The sequence below is a fragment of the Hydractinia symbiolongicarpus genome, chromosome 11, assembly GCF_029227915.1.
Source record: "Hydractinia symbiolongicarpus strain clone_291-10 chromosome 11, HSymV2.1, whole genome shotgun sequence".
NCBI lineage: Eukaryota > Metazoa > Cnidaria > Hydrozoa > Anthoathecata > Hydractiniidae > Hydractinia > Hydractinia symbiolongicarpus.
The window spans coordinates 25,288,573-25,304,805 of NC_079885.1; positions in this window are offsets into that span (position 1 = coordinate 25,288,573).

Below are 16,233 nucleotides of genomic sequence, written 5' to 3' on the forward strand. Positions count from 1 at the left end.
CATACAAATATTAAAATATATTTTACAAAACAGTAACCCATACAGCACAATAAGCTTTCGTGTGTATAAACCTAAAACAAGTCACAAATACAGGAGTTTCAGCGAACTGCTCTTAAAATAAAAATAGTTGTGCATACTGCAATCCGCCATTAAATATATAGAAGGGAGGCTACAAAATTCCCAACGTGGAATTACGTAAGCCATTTTAATGAAGCTTGTGCATTGTCAATGTTTGCAGCGAACATAGGTATTAAGCTAGTTCGTTTACCACAAAGGAACTGATTTTCGCTCGTACTTCTGGTCAAAAAATATTACATTTTGTGAGTTTTTAATTTTCGCAAGTGAGGTAAAAATGATCTATAATAGTTTTGAATAAAAAACGTTTTTCTCAATGCACATTCACAGAAGTGCACATTTAATCATTTTGTTATAGTTTAACAAACTCATTTCGATAGTTTTTCTAACTGAATAAAATGACCTGTTTTTTTCATTGTGTTATAAAATCATGAATTTTTACTTTTCGTAATTCATTCCTCGTGTTTATTTCTCGCGAATGTTATTTCCAAGAATATATTTGGACACTTAATTTCACAAATTTAGCCAGAAACCTTAAAAAGCGCAGAAACTATTACCCTGGAAAATTAGTACCTCTGTTATCAACGTGAGCATGATACGTTTCACGAATTTTAGGACTTTTACTGTAGTTTCGCCATGCTGATTATGAGTAGTATTAGCAAAGAAAGTCCTGTATGACCAGTTAAATCGTTTCCATATACTTAGTGAGTGTTTGTAGATTTAGAATTTAAGTTGGTGTGCAAGTAAACAAAAATTAGCTAATTTACCTTAAAACACATAAAATATGAAATACATAACAGTAAATATCTTCCTTATGTGAAGTTGCAACTTCCTCCCTTTACTTAAAAAGACTTATTTGAAATGCTTTAATATAAAAATCTACATACATAACTACACACATAACTAGAAACAACGTCACAACAAGGTAAAGTTAGTTCATGTTTTTGTTGCATAGAAAAAAAAATGGTTTGGGTGATATCACTTCAGGAGACTAAAATTTCCACAGGAATTAAGTGCAGTAACTTTGTGAATTGCTTACAAATTCGAGATTGTTATTTGCGAATTCACGTTTTTGTAAATTTTTATCGTTTTTGCAATTCGTGAAATAAAATTAGCAAAATGAAATTTTGAATCCATGTTTTTATGAATTTTTGTACTTTCATATGGAAACGCATACATTCTATGCTAATTCCACGCTTGGCTATGAGATATTTATAAGAACTTTCTGTTGTTTAATTGCTCAATTAAAATATCAACAAGAAATTGTGTAATAAGTATTTCAGATAAATGTAACATACACCTTACCCGTAAAAAAGGTCGATAAAAGTAACAAAGTATTGGCTGAATGACAAGATCTTTTACATTTTTTTGTTACCGGCCAGTCATTTTGAGGAACGAAATTTTTGCTAAGAATCCTCCCTTACTAAGCGAAGCTGATTTTTCGACAGTGTTATCGAATTTCTTGTCGTTTTGTGTTGATGAAGCATGAGTGGACTGAAAGTAAGAACTTCCATTCTTTATTTCGTCATCAATGTTCTTGATAGCGTTGAGAATGGTAGCCTCGTAATTGCTTACATTCGCAGTTAGAGTGTTGGGGTTTTCTCGTACGTGTTGCAAGGTTTCAGCCATATTTTTAAAGTGATGTAGCTGCTCAAGTCGTATTTTCTTGTTTGGTCGACTGCTTGATTCTTCTGATGTGATTAACCTTTCAATATATGTCACATTCGTCAAAAAACTTTGACGAAGCGCTATTTCTTCGAGAGATTTAGCTGCACATGAAGCAGAGTGAATGTCGTCAAAAACATTCTGTCTGTACACACGGTATTCATCCAGCATTCCTGACAAAAGCTTTTTCTTGCCATCTTTATCAGTCACTGCAATTTGGTATCTCTTCATCATGTCCTCAACAGTGTTTTCCACTTCGATCTCGTCATAAACGTAAATTCTATAATACAATGTTTAATTTTACTCTTTAAAATTCTTAGACATAATTCTTATGGTAAATACAGTAACGTAGCTATACCTTTTATTACTGTCATGAAAACTTATTTTGGAAATAAAATTGTTGAGTTGTTGTTTGCTGGATGAGGTAACAGCAGGCTTTTTTTTGTACTTTTATTTAAACCAAAGTTTTTTAGAAAAGGGCATTACGCCTGTACGCATATGCAAGATTGTTTCAACAAGGTGGTTTACTTGTATTAAGCGCTCGGCCCGGTGTTACGATTAATGTTTGAACTTTAACGGGAACAATCCCTGCAAAATAAAACAATGTTGCACGATTTTTTTTGCTTTAACAGGGTAAAACAGGCTGTAAAAAAAAGTTTTAATTTTTAAATTTTACAAAACTTTTCCACAAAATATAATTTCTGAGTGATTTTTTTAGCTGCACACTAGGTTTTTATTCAACGTAAAGTTAGGATATAGTTTTTTGAAACAGGGTAAGATGCCTATACAAATCAAATGTGCACATTCGATATTACGCTCTTAGCTCAGTGTTCGACGGGCTGTTTCCTGTCTTTATAGTTAATCGAAGTTGCAATAAAGTGTTTTTGAAAAAGGGTATTACACCTATATGGATGTGCAACATTGTTTACCTGTACTATACGCCTAGCCCGGAGCAACACTCATTTTTGAACTTTCTGAAAAATAAAAAAGTTTGGCCAGCTGTTTTTGCTATAACGGGTAACAGCGGGTTGTAAAATGTGTATTCAATTCAGGTAATTGTGGAGGAAAGTTTTTGTTTGAAAAATTTATTATACCCGAAGCACCATGTTTTCTGCGCTTTACTCCATTTACGGCATACTGCGCACCTGTATTAGAGCGCTCCACCTGAATATGTGGCACGGTTTACGGTTCTTATTAATTGCTACACTAGGTGTTCAACAATGGGCAACACATTAATTTGTGGCTTAACTCGGCGTTTCGACTAGTATTTATTTGGTAGTATTTATATAGTACAACAACAACAACAGATAGTTGTTTTACGTACAACCAGTTTCACGTAGTTCCACAAATGATTGCTATAGTAACGTGTTTATGTCCCAAATAAAGTGAAATGTTAATTGTAAATTGATTTACTTATTGAACGTCAATGACGTCATTTTGATCCAGATCTTGGCAACCCGGGGTCATCCGTATTTGTATAATTGATTCTTATGCTTCTACCCCTCTAATCTCTAAAATAACAGTCGTCATCTGTTTGTGTTTCCAAAAGGGGTACCGATATTCCCTTATTCTTTCTGCGAAGGTTTTGAAACTAGAGGGAAGGGGGGGGGGATGCGAGAGAAGAAAACCGAAGCGAAGAAGGTTGTCTCTTTTTCAAAGTAATCCTGAAAATTGTCATTTCAAACGATGTTTACTCATCATGAGCATAGATTAAAGCTTATTTGTTTCTTCTAGATTTTTCATTTTTGTGTTCTGGGATGATATAAAGTAAAGTTAGAAGTAGGAAACAAAGGCTAGAGTTTAAAGTGGATTTGAAATCACAAATAGTAAGAACTTTGATATTTTTAGACGTTTGGTTTTTTTATGTCGGTGGAGCAAGCATTTCCCAGGAAAAGCCACAGTTTTATATTTTACCGCGTATGTAGCCATATTTGTTTTCGTTTTGTTGCATAATTCATGTGCATAATTCATGTGCCCTGGCGCGTAACTAATGTATTGTCCTAAAATTCAAAATGCTACATAAAGCTGTTGGCTGACTAAAAAACAGAAAACTTTGGTTTGTTGAACTGTAGTGTCATTAATTTTACATTACTATTGCTTCTCTTTATATGTGTTTTACTAAACATAAATAGCTAGCTTTAGTTTTAGGTAAGTGTTCCCAGTTTAAGTATATTTAACTAGGTGTCTTAGCTACTGTTAGCTAGCTAATGTTAGCCTCCTAGTCCAGCTCCCCATCCTTGGCAAGCTCTAACCTATGACTTCTGTTGTCATTCCTCTTTTTTAATTATCTATAGCTAACTACTTTAGTTTCCAAATTTCTCTTCTTTTATGAGCACGAATTATGATGTAACAAGCTAAAATCGTGGACATAATATATCGAGACATTTTTGGATAAAAATTTCTTCAAAAATCCCCTCCCCCTTTCTCAATGTTGTGGACAGCCTAGACTTGCATTTGACAGATGTTTTGACTTCACAACAATGAGATTGGGGGAGGGGGAGTGACAAACTCCAATTTTATATGAATTTCTGATTTTTCTCATAATTTATGTCCACGACTGTCTCAATTTTTTTGAGACTTAGAATTTTTTTGAGTTCTTTTTTCAACTTTGTGTTTGTTTTATTTTAATTGGTTGAATTACATCAGTGTGAATAAGAGTATATATAAGATAAGATACATAATTTGCATAAGAAATGAAGTTGACCTCGTTTCCAGGCCCTTTTTGCTTTGACGCAAATATTACATAAAAGAGAATTTGTTTCTTATTAATTTTTGGTCTTTAGTTTCGCCTTCGTGTTGTCTTTGTCTTCAAGTTAAGCTTGAAATGTAAAAAGTAATGAAATGTTAACCTTGTGTATTTCTCACCGTAGTAAACAAACTAAAAATGTCTTCTATACTAGTCGATAAGGCCCGTGGAAAAATCCACTCACCCAGGATAAAATTTTGATGACGTCAGCAACCCATCCACTAAAACAAATTTAGAAGAAGTGCAAGAAAATTCAGATTCTGGTTCTTTCTTATTTTCTAACACAATTCAGACATCAGTTGTAAGTTGTAAAAACAGTTTTGTTTCTATTCCTCAGAAAAGTATTTGGGTCCTGTCCTTATACAGTTGTTCTTACAAAAAAGCACGTAGTCCTGTCACATTTTCTAAAAATTCCTAAAATATCTACTAGAGCAGGTTATTTGAAAGGCTCAATTAGTTCTTTTAAGTTTCCCAAATGTGCATGGGTCCTCGAAATTAAATTCTAGTGCAGCAAAATATATTTCGGCAAAATAAAAATTATTCTAGAGAATCAGTACGCCGTTTTCGCACAACTGAGTGTCAAATGATCTTATGTTTTGTCCCATCTTGACTACAGCAGGGAGGGGGGGGGGGGGGGTGGGTGCTAACAGCTTCAAGGCTATTATCCCCACGAACATTGCTGCCTCTGGTTTTTAATAAACAAATTTTGCTTGCAACTTGCGAGAATGCTTCGCAACCTTTTTTTAATTTCTAGCTCCCAATACAAAATTATAGTACGATATAAGAAAGACATCATCTTACACAACAGCTTACAATGAAGTGTAATTCTACAAAAAAATTGTTCTTTCAGTATATTGCATGTGGTCTATTTCCAAAAAAGTTTACACAAAATTTCAAATAACATCACTTTGCAACACAAACAATATCAACGGACAACCATACCATCCTTTCAAAATTTTTTTTTAACCCAAAGTCATAAACCCACGTAAATTTCCAATCTAATGTTAATAACCCCTGAAAAAATAACTTGGCATTTAAAACGTAGGTTGACAAATGTTTAACAGGATGTCAGAAACAAAACAATAGTAAACAACTTAACACACACACTTTAAATTCTACAAATTTGTTTCACTTGTCATATTGCATGTGTTCCCCTTAAAAAATTTAAAGGAAATGTGAAAAAAAAATTTTTATAGGTATAACAATGAGTCACACTATCCTAAAAGTTCAAGAAAGATTCTGTAGCTAGCTTGTTATATCATAATTCGTGTTTAAAAAAGAAGAGAAGTTTGTCTACTAACGGCATCTATAAATACCTAAAAAAGAGGGATAACACCATAACTCATAGGTTAGACATAACTATGGGATGGAGCCCTAAAGCAAACATTACATTTGCTAGCTAAAAGTAGTTAGGACACCTAGTTTAATATACTTAAGCTGGGGAGACTTAGCTACTTCTATATCTAGCTATTCATGCTTAGTACAACACATATAAAGAAAAACAATAGCAATGTAGAAAATATGACATTTGCAGTTAGTTCAACAAACCAAAAATTTCTATTTCGCTGGCACATTTGTTTGGTAGCCAGCTACCAAACTTAATGTAGCAGTTTGAATTTTGGGACAAATACATTAGTTACGCACCAGGGGACACATTAATTATGAAAAAAAATGCTAGCCTTTTTATAAAAAACACGGTAAAATATAAGACTTAACCCTATTCGGTCCGGGGTTTTTCGAACATACTATGACCGGGGGGGGCGGATTCCGCCCCCCCTCAATAACTTTTCATAGGGTTGTTCAAATTGAATCAAACTTGGCACACTTATAGTACGTCATTAAAGGAACAAATTGGCGCCAAAAATAATTTGCTTGCGTCAGCACATTTTCTGTGACGTCATCAAAAGCTTGAAAATTGTTAAAAATGCCACTATCTGCTTAAAATATAATTACTTTTGTTCTAGAGCGAATTTTTACATTCTGTTTGAAGTTTCTGAAAGCTAAATAAAAGTTATTTAACATATCTTCCGGTTTTTACATGGATCGGATGAAAAATTGCCAAAAATTGCCCGAAAATCCGTTTTTTTCCGATTTTCGGGTAAAATCCGACAAAATCGGGAAATCGGATTAGTCACGTGTTCAAATTGTTCAAAATGATTCTTCTTGATGAAACAAAGTTGTGTTGCAAGTTTCAAGTTCTAAGGATAATCCTAACAGGAGTTATTATATTTTCCCCATTATAAGGATTTCATAGAGATTTTTAGGGGTAGTTTCGAGTAATGGCCAATATCAAAGCCTCTGAAAGGTATGGGACCTAAAAAATTAGCATGCAGGTGTCTAATAGATAAATGTTGAAACTCAGTAAGTATCATAGCCATATAACAAAGCAATCAGGAGTTATTAAAAAAAAACTGTCAGGGGGGGCGGAATCCGCCCCCCCCGGACCGAATAGGGTTAAGGAATCTGAAGCTCCAGTGGACTTTTTTGAGAATACGATTCTCCTTCACAATTTAAGTGCATATAAAAACGGAACGTCACTTGAACTAGAAACTTCTAACTTTACTACTTCTAGCTCCACTCTACACTTTCGAAGTAACTTATTGTGGCTTCAAACTTTACTTTTCTACTTTCACTTTTACTTTTACTTCTCCTTCTTCACTTGCACTTTTCTTTCTTTTTCATATATTCTTACACAAAATGTTAAATGTAAAATCTTACACAAAATAAAAGAGAACACCTTGCAAGGTGCAAAATCTAGTTGATAAAAGGTTACAACAACGACACTGACAACATCGACACTCACAACACCAATACTTACAAAACCGACAGTAAGAACACCAACAACAGTCACAACACGGATAATAACAATGTCAGAAATACTGCATCTCAAATATGTACATCTTATAAGTGATCATGTTGAAAACCCTCAGTATTTTATTCTGAAATGTCAAAAAGTTGGCCTGCAAGAGTCAGTTGCATACCATTCTATCCCACAAAAATTTATATACACAAAATGTAAAAATCAACCAGTTAAGAAAAATTTTTTTTTCTTTTTTAGTATGATGATCCGTACTGCCCTTTACCAACAATTCTGAACCTAAATGTCAAAAACTCAATAAGCAAAGAATAAACTTGAATTAAAAAAGATCATTATTTTATAAACATTGTATACGGTTCGTAAACAAAAGATCGGTTTTTGAGAAACACATCTAAATCAATAAAAATAATTTCATTCAGCATGTCGTATATTGCCATTACCCATCAATCTTCCACAAAAAGGTTATGAAACACATCACAATTTAGAAAAATCAGTCATTTCACTACATACAGACATCGCCCGTTACAAAATCAGAAACAAAACAATAATAAATAACTTAACACACACACTTTAAATTCTATAAAATTCGTTCCACTTGTCATATTGCATGTTGTCCCTCTTGTAAAGTGCACAGGTAATGTGAAAAAAATTGTAGATGAATTTGTTTACTTTTTAGCGGTAAGCCCCTTGGCTCTGGCTTCTGTGTGGCAGAAAAAAAGATGCTAGGCTTTGGTGAAGAAAGCTCTTTTACTGTAGATTTCTTCTAACGGGGACATCGTTGGGGTTATTAACTATTATCGAGTGTAGGTTGATGCCCTCTGATTTATTTGAATTCATAAAAAAAGTCATAAGAATGCCTTCGTTTGCAGAAATGAACTGATAATTACTTTGCTTCACCTAGCACCCCAATCTTTTTCCCTGCCACGCAAATGCCAAAGCTGAAAGAGCTTACAACTGAAAATGTGAACAACGGAATTCATTTATACTCTATGGGCATAAAAATATATCCTACTATCCTGCAAAAGTTCAAGTCTTTGAAAGATTTTGAAGGTAGCTAGCTAGCTTGTTACATCATAATTCGTTCTCATAAAAGAAGAGAAATTTGGAAACTATAGTAGCTAGCTATGGATAATTAAAAAAGAGGAATAACAACAGAAGTCATAGGTTAGAGCTAGCCATGGGATGGGGAGCTGGACTTGAAGGCTAACCTTACCTAGCTAACAGTACCTAAGACACTCGGTTAAATATGCTTAAACTTGGAACACTTACCTAAAACTAAAGCTCGCTAATTATGCTTAGGAAAACACATATAAAGAGAAGCATTAGTAATGTAAAATTAATAACATTACAATTCAACAAACCAAAGTTTTCCGTTTTTTAGTCAGCCAACAGCTTTATGTAGCATTCTGAATGTTAGGACAATACATTAGTTACGCGCCAGGGCACATGAATATGCAACAAAACGTAAACAAATATTTTCTCTTTTTAACTTTACTTTACATCTACCTCCAATTCTCACTTCAATTTTTTACTTCTTCACTTGGTCTCTTTTCTTTTTAAATATACAGCTATGCTTCTTTAAAGCACTTTTTTCAAGGAAAAAGGATCGTTTTTCTGTGCTTATTTTTGGTGGCCTTTACTTTCTACTGCTAAATTTACTTTACTTCTAGCTATTGTTGTCTCACTATTGTTGTCACTATATTCTAAACAAAAAAAACTGTAAACAAACTTAAATCGATGTTTACATCTGTTACGTCACGATCGTTAGAAATATATTCGATTTTAAAATTCAAAAACTCTGCATTATTATCATGCACGGCACGTTTGTGCTGTTTTCAAGATAAATTAAATCAAAATAATTGATTTTCTTGATTATACGTTTGGGTCAGTTAGGCAAACTGTTCCTTTAATTTTGGATTGAAATATTGTGGTAGATATACAATATACGGAAATGATTTAAGTTGATAACTGTTTATTTCTTATATTTTGTGTAAAACTTTGAAAGGGTAGCTGTATACAAAAGACTGAATATCTGATGTTGGTATGACGTATTACAAACTGTACAGTGTGGAAATTTTGTAATAACCTTTTTTGTATGAATTTGTATCTCGGCAAAATATGTTGGATTTTTTCTATGTCTAATACACTTTTTTTCCCTGGTGTACTACTGGCATGGCAGAGCAAGTATAAATTTCAGCAGATTTCGCTTTTTACGTAACCGTTGTTAGACGCCTTTGATTTTGTTGGACATTTTTCATTTTCATTTTTTTATTTTATTTTGTTGCATCTGCTTATATTTCCAAACGTTTTGATTTTAACGGGTATATTTCTAATACACTTTTTTTCCCTGGTGGAAATGGAGGCCATTTTAATTTTGAAAGTGGTGAAATGTACAAATCTTAAACGCACCAAATTTAAAGATTTTGGCTACGAAAGAAGATTTTGAGAGAGCATTTTTAAGCCTGCTGTCTAACTAGCTAGCCTTAGTAAATACTGATCAGTTAGTATAAGAATTTTTTATCCTAGTCAACAATATTTATTTTTATGTTGGATTTGTCCCTATCTAGCTAGCTTCTTAGCTACTTCTGGCTAAAAAGTGAAAGTAGTCAAATGCAGTTTGGCGATATCTACGACAAATTATAAATCAATAATTCTTATGCTAAATGCAATTAGATAGCTACACCTTTTACTACTGTCAAAAATGACTGTGCGCTTTACTTTATTTACGAAATACTGCATTTCTGCACCACCAGAATGTGTGGCACAGTTTACAGTTCTTATTATTGTTGTTTTTGTACTTGAAAAGCTAGTTGCACATTGAAATGTCAATGCAACAGCAGCCTTGATAGCCTCTTTAATATTAAAGTACGACTAGGTGTTAAAATTAATGTTTCAGCACCATTAATTGCTAGAATTACAGGAGCTACTATTTTTTGCTTTTACACAATACCAACACGCTGTACCCTGATTTATTTAAATCGAAGTTGTCGTAGAACTGGCAAAGCTCCTCCCCATTATAACTTTCCGGCTTTGTTTCTTTGAAAATGTTCAATCAGTTGCAAAGTAATGCCCAATGCAAACCATTTTTTAGGTTGGTTTAGGCTTTTTTAATAAAGCTGACACAATAACCACAGATTAGTTGGGGTCATTGTGGGTCGTATTTTACATATTCCTCATCATATAGAACTCAAGAATGTAACCTAAGTGGAATGCCACATGTATCAACGATAAATTGCAAAAAAGTTAATAATAGACGCTATAAATTTGAAAGGCATGTTGCTGCATGTCAATTGAGAAAAATGTACAAATGAGCTAACGATGCTGAAGGCTGGTATTTGTGGACGGAGAAATGTACAATTTTATATTGCAAGTCAAATCGTTTTGCCAGATTTTAGATGTTAAATGATGAAGTTGCATTAAATAATTTATCTCTTCACCAAAATGAGCTATAACATTAATAAATAATGATAGAGTTAAAACGGAAACTATTAATCCCATATACATGAATATAACAGTGCTGTTTCATTTAGAGAAAATCCTCGTTCCCACTTTTTCCTGTCAATAGGTCACTCTGTTTTCGTATTGTGATCAAATATGTTATCCTGTAAAAGGCCTTCACTCTTTTGAGGGTTGGTCTCCTGTTTTTTGTCATTTTTGTACTTATGAGGCAAATAGAGCTGTCAATGAGAGAATGGCACATCCCAAAAACTATCGCTTGAGGGATAATGTTATTCAAACTGCCTAAGATGTCATGAACAGAGTACATTTGCGGCTGCCTATGTTTCACGGCGAAGGATGAAGCTAAAGCATTAAAGCCGGAAAGCGTTTACTTTTTAATGACATTTACTTTTACTTGTAATAGTATAGTTCAGTACAATATTGCATGATAACCCCCTTTTAAAAATAAGAGAAATAAATTGGGTTAAAAATAAAACGATAAATCTAACCTGTCTCCATTTGAGTGGCTATCCGAAGGACATTTCCCAGGACAATAAACACACTTCCCCTCTCTCATTGATGCAGCAATGTAACATGGATCGTGACATGGATCGTAAACATGCAGGCTTTACAATTTGTAATATTGTGGCCTACCACTTTTGTTGTTTGAGGGTATCGTTTTGAGTTATTTTGTAATCCTTGTTTGCTCTCATGGTTCCTTTTAGTGTAAGAATATCATTAGTGATATTCTCAATACTCTGAAGCATGTCCATTCCAATGTCGATTTTGTTTTGTAAGGATTCCAACGATTTTAAACCGTCTCTTTTTTAAGAACTTCTTTTGTAAGATTTAGGCTTGTTGAAGTAACCATATTAAGGTAGTCAAAAAGCTTCTTCAGACAGACATAACTAAAAATCAAAAAAGTGATCGCTAGTTACATCATTATTTAAAGCATACAGTGCTGAATTGTTGAACTTGAAAGTCGCATTTCCGTTAAATGGAATTTTGTTGTTCTTTACAACTTCTAAAGCAGGTGGTGCTTCAGCATCAGCAAATGTAAACAACAAAAATATATTTTCTGTCATATCTTTGCCAAAGATGTTTAAAACTTGATCAAATACGTATTTTTGTTCTTCCGTGATCTCTGCTTGTATGACAAACCCAATGCAAGTTCTTTAACCGGACCTACATTTTCACTATCAAAAAATTTACGCAGTTAATCGATTATCATTTCATCGTGGTTTATACCACGTGTGTCACCAAAGCCAGGTCTGTGAACTACTGTTAAGCTATGATTAATTCGAAACTCCTCATGATAATGTAGAACAAAACTGCTAACCCAACTTGTCATGCTTTCTCCTTTGCTCCTTAGGTCATCCAGTCCACGTTCTTTTAACTCTTCTTCTTCGTCAACAATTAACTGTATGGCATAAGAGAACTTTATCGTAGCAAATTTATTTTTATGTTGAGGATGTAGCCATTTAGCTAGCTATTTGGCTAAAAAGTGAGAGTATATATAAAAATGCAGTTTGGCTACAACAATATTCTCAAGCAATAATTCTTATGCAAAATGCTGTTAGCTAGATAGGTAACTACATCTTTTATTATTTTCCTGAAAACTTTTTCTGCGCATAAAATGGATGAGCAATTGTTTTAGCTGGAGGTGTAAAGACAGACTGTTCCCTGTGTTTTCATTTTAACCGAAGTTGCAATGAAGTTTTTTTGGAAAAGGGTATTACAGCTGTTCAACACTGTTTAACTGTACTAAGCGGTTAGTCCAGCGTTAACAACAGACTGTTTTTTGAAAAAGGTTGTTATGCATATGCGCATGTCCAAGCGGTTTATTTTTACCAAGGGATCAGCGAACTGACAATTAATTTTTAAACTTTCTCGGGAATCACGGCTGTACAAATGTGCAACACTGTTTACCTGGACTAACCGCTCAGCCTGGTGTTAGCAATGAACTTTTTCTTGTGTTTTTATTTAAACAGAGTCTGCGAGAAAGTTTTTTTTAAAAGTGTATTATCCCTATACGCCTGTGCAACACCGTTTAACTGTACTAAGCGCTCAGCTCGGTGTCATGATTCATTTTTTTAACTTTCACAAAAACTTTTTTCGCAAAATAAAATAATATTGACTGATTGTTTTGCTATGGTGGAGTATCAACAGTTTGTAAACTCTGTTTTTATTTTAGCTATCGTTGCGGGAAAGTTATTTTTTAAAAAATACGTTTCAGTCGCAACACTATAATGGTGTATGCGCTTTACTTGATTTATAACATACTGCATACCTGTACTAAAGCGCTCCACCTTATCGTGTGGCGCAGTTTACGGCGCCCCACAGAGTGTTCGCTGCCGGCTCACGCCTTGACTTGTGGCTTACCCCGGCGTTTCTACGCCGGGTTTACCGGGCTATTTATATATAATTTTATTGTCATACGTATATTGAAGTTTTAAGTCATAATTTATGTTTGTTTTTTAATTACAATAAGTGTGTTAACAATAAAAAATAAGTTAAAAAGGAATACATTTTTAACCATGTTAACAAAAACGTGCTCTAGGTAGCACCCCTAAATAATTACTTTGGTTTCTATTGACCTTATTCAGTACGGGTGGAATGGGTGGAATAATATGGGTGGATTCGGTCAGCCAACAACGTTTTTTTCTTACTAATTTTTTTGCACAGCAATTAATCTTTACAAGCAAAGTAAGATTGTGCAGCATGTTTTCTACGCGAACTATATGAACTGAATTATTGATATTTGATTTTTGGTAGACAATAACTATAAACCAGGTTTAATCCATTTACACGAAGTAAGTATCTAGCTATCTTTTTAAATTGTTTTGCTAAACGCTGCAGTTGGTGACGCAAATGGCTGCTAAGTCATAATAGTCACAGCTACTGTTTTACTGAGTCAAGGGCGTGCAGTATGCAACGATCGATTTTATGTTTTTGTCAGAGTAATGTGCAGAAATTTGTGATACAAGACTGGATTTCGTTCCCTTAACGACTGCTCCTACTACTAGGAAAGTTATGTTTAGGTCATGGAGTTGACATGCTATTTTTCTCTGACTTTAAGTTCCGATAAAGCTTCTAGATACAATATTGGTGATTTACTATGACTAAAAATATGTTTTTAAGATTTTAAAATGGATTCGACATTTTCAGATAAAAACTTGCATTATAAAAACACTTGAGAATGCCAGCACTTTTACGCCGTGTGCAGCTTATCGGCACCCGCATACAATTTTCAAAAAACAGCATTTATTTATGTTTTTTCATTTCTTGGTATGTTTCACTTTTCTAAAGATAAAGTTTTAGTGATATTTAATCTGCTTATGTTCGTTGCATTTATTTTTATAACATTTTGCGACGTAATTAAACGAACAGTATTTACTCCACTAAACCGGTCGCAGGAAAATCAGAAAGGCGGTATTATTTCTTTTAATGCGTAAAAACTCAATTAGAAATCAAAACGTTTTAAGGTAAGAAATTCAAGGAAGTCACAGAATTATGATGCATAAAAGCCAAAAATTAAAAAGATATGTAGCCACAAATCTGTTCTATATAATAGCGACACTTGTGCAACTTTTGCTTGATAGTCTAATGTGTGATCGTGTCTGACAACATCTACAATCAAGACATTATCAGTGATTTCGTTGTGCTTTTGATTATGCGATCGCAATCCCTCATACAAGATTATTGTGGAGTTAAACTTAAGTTGAGCTAAAGAGATGAGAATATGCGGGATGTGGGAATGAAGAAGTAAATACGGTATACTAATTAATTAAACAAATTTTCTCTTAATTTAAAAAAGTTAGCAAGGTACTGCCATGGCTTAAGAGGCTTTTAGATGGTTTTAACAGGTAAATTAATCGATGTTGATCATTTTTGTTTCGTAAAAGGCTGTTGTGGAGCATTTAAATTGGACATTCCAATATGGGAGCATTAATAAAGTACGTACGCATTAAATTGCTCATTTTCCAACCCCTTTTACACCCATCAACGTACGCTTTTACCCTGATCTCCCTGATGATGATTGACATAAAAAAAGAAATTTCTATTACAAAATAAGATTTTCTCGAACACTTTAGGAAATTTCACAATAAGTGAAATAATAAGACTTGTTTCGATAGAATTAATAGAAACGACGTTGATGTTTAGTTTCGCGCAAGTTTTCCCGCGATTTCTGAAGTGAAATATTTCACACACATCAACTTTTCGCGTAGCCAAATTCAAAAAATATTAGTATTTTTGCGCAATCAATTGTTCATTGAGCGTTCATTTTAAAGCAACCTTCGTCAAAAGAAGATGTGTTTTATCATTTCTTATTGTTTGAAAAAAAAAATTAGACGTGAAGAAATTTATCTTTTACTTACTCTTACGGACAACCAGAAGTATCAGGTCAGTTTTTCCTTTAAAGGACAAAGAGAAATACACTTCTTGTGCAATTTACGAGGGCGTATGCTCTTGTGGAATTAAGTACATCGGAGAATACGTTAGAAATGTCGAGTCTCGATGGAAGGAGCATGAAAAGATGAATGAAAAGTCAGAGCCAGTCACGCATTTTGTATAAAATGCAGGTCATTCCTTTACATGGAGCTTTATTAAAATTCATTTAAACGAAAAATATTAGAGACATTTTATATACCCTCATTAACTGTATTTATACCTTCTTGGTCGTTTAAAATCCTTTGAAATCTCAAAAGAGCAAAAAAACAGTTCGTTAATTTTTGATTTAAGTGATCACAAACGTTAGGGGCGCAGAATGTTTATGTTCACTAAATTATTAAAACAATATATAACTTAAATTTAACTGAACATATAACTAAACAATAGATATATTTGATAACCATAAATCATTCTATAAAAACACTTACCTTGCTTGTTAGTCAAGGCTTCGGATGAAAGAAACTGTAAACTCTTCTGAAGTAATTGCCTATTTATTCTTATCATTTTTCATAGAAACTTGGCACAGAAAGCCAGTCAAGGCAACAACAATGATCTTTTTTTAGACTTTTTAATAGTAGTAGTAAGGAGTGAACATATACAGATTTCGCTCCTTTCACACCTTTACTCCCAAAAACCTCGCTTCCACCACTTCCACCACCACCCCTCCCAAAAACAAGTAAAAAACTTCGCGAATATCCTAAGATCATCGAATATGTTCCGGATCGTTTCAGAGCCATGGTTACAAGAAATAAAGCATGACGATTGAGTATTGTGACGAATGTGGAATTGATCAATATGATAGATGCAAGTGTGGAAGGAGGTTAATCATAAAAGGAGGGATGTTGTGCTGGCAGCACTATATTATGTGTATCACCTACAATGGTGGGTGGTGTACTTGTGAAAATTCCTAGTTGGGGCTTCAATTTCCATAAATAAAGGGATGTTTAAATTTGCTAACGAGAATGTTAACTCAAGAGACTTTTATGCCAAAGCGACTCCACTAAATATCGAAGATGTAAACATTGAAAATATTGTGCTA